Genomic DNA, 2,041 nt, shown 5'->3' with positions numbered 1-2,041 from the left:
GTTGATTTCATTTAATTCTACTCTGAACATTACTATTTTTTTTTCCTTTGGCTTGATTTGGTATTAGTTTGCATTTTTTTTCCAGTTCTTCCAGGTGTGCAGTAGAGTCTTCAATTTTAACTCTTTCTTCTTTTTTGATGGAAGCATTGAGAGCTATAAATTTCACTCTCTGCACTGCCTTTGTGGTGTCCAAAGGTTTTTATATGTTGTGTTCTTGCTTTCATTCATCTCAAGATATTTGCTGAATTACCTTGTAATTTCTTCTTTGACCCACTGAATATTTAAGAGTGTATTGTTTAATCTCCATATATTTATGAATTTTCCCTTTTTTCCATCCATTATTGTTTTCCAGCTCATTCTGTTGTGATCAAAGTGTTTTGTATAATTTCAGTCTTTTTAAATATATTGAGACTTGCCTTGTGACCCAACATATGTTCTCTCTTGGAGAAGGATTGATGAGCACTTGAAAAGAATGCATATCGTGCTATTTTCGATGCAATGCTCTATAGATGTCTGTTAGGTCTAGTTTATTTATCACAGTATTCCTTTTCTTTTTTTCTTTTTATGCTCTGTGAAGATGCTCAATCCAATACTGAGAGTAATGGAATCTTGGGAATCATGGGAACCTGTGTAACTCTCAGGAAATCTGCAAAAATTGCCCAATCCTAGCTGAGAAATTGGAAAAAGGTAGTTTTGCTGTGTAAATATTTAACTCCTCTCCCATAAACCAATTTGCTTTCTTAAGAACATTTGACATTGCTTAATGATCTTTCTACACCGTTTATTTGTTAATTATATAACTACCTCTTCTAGAATAAAATCTCCAAAAGAGTAAAACCTACTTAGCACTTCCCATCTTCACTGCTCTATCACAGGGTCTAGATCAGAATCTGGGGCTCAAGAAAATTTTTCTGAGAAACTGAATGGACCTCCATCAGAATTACGATATTCTTGTTATTAAACACATTTTACAGAAAGGAGTATATTGAGGGTCACAGAACTCCCTTCATCAGCCACTTTCAATATATATTCATAGTAAGATTCCCCTACTTCTGATAGTAGTAGGATTGACCACACCATATGGTTCTGGTGCACAATCCCTTAATATGTTTTACGAGACTTAGCTCCTCTCTCTTCCATTTACGGGAGAGATCTATTTCAACCATGGAGAGAAACAATCATACTCTGAATGAGTTCGTCCTGATGGGCTTCACCACTGACCCTGTGTTGCAGTTCATCTTATTTGTGATGTTCCTATGTGTGTACTCTGTGACTGTGGTGAGAAATACCACTCTCATCAGGTTAATCTGTAATGATTCTAGGCTCCACATGTTCACATATATATTCATTGTGAATCTGATTTTCCTGATGTCTGGTATTCCTCAGTCTAAACTCTGAAGGTTCTGGTGACTTGCAAATCTGAAGACAAAAGCATCTCCTTGGCATCCTGCATAGCTCAGTTCTTTTTAACAGCTAGGCTGGGTTACACTGAGTGCTACCTGCTAGCTACTATGGCCTACTACTGTTATGTGGCCATTTCCAATGCCCTGCTTTATGTTCAAGGCATGTGAGGGAATTGTGCATCTGTTTAGTCATATTTTCCTACACTGGAGGCTTCATGAAAGCAGTAACATGAAGCAGCAATACATTCACATTGGAGTTTTGTGGTGACAATGTTATTGATGATTTTTCCTGTAATGTCCCACCCCTGGTGGAGTTGGCATGTGATGTAAGAGAGAGCTACCAGGCAGTACTGTTCTTCTACATGGGCTTCAATTTCATTGCCCCCAATGTGCTCATGCTGGCCTCCTACCACTTCACCATTGCCACCATCCTGAGGATCCATTCCACCCAAGGTTACCTCAAAGTCTTCTCTACTTGCTCCTCCCACTTGATTTCTGTCATCTTGTACTGTGGCTCTATTCTCCACATCTACTTTTGCCTAAGTTCTAGCTATTTCTTTGAGAAGGATAAGTTGGATTCTGAATGTTATTATGATCTCCCTTATGATGAGCCCGATGATCTACAATCTGAGGAATAA

General features: G+C 38.1%; 1 pseudogene; it reads left to right on the top strand.

Annotated features, from left to right (window-relative positions):
* The first annotated feature begins 1,164 nt into the window (after window positions 1-1,164).
* Window positions 1,165-2,041, top strand: LOC101430320 (olfactory receptor 9G19-like; annotated as a pseudogene).

The sequence above is a fragment of the Dasypus novemcinctus genome, chromosome 10 (genome assembly GCF_030445035.2).
Source record: "Dasypus novemcinctus isolate mDasNov1 chromosome 10, mDasNov1.1.hap2, whole genome shotgun sequence".
Classification (NCBI taxonomy): domain Eukaryota; kingdom Metazoa; phylum Chordata; class Mammalia; order Cingulata; family Dasypodidae; genus Dasypus; species Dasypus novemcinctus.
Note: the sequence above shows the minus strand (reverse complement) of the source record. Positions and strands in the feature narration are given on the sequence as shown.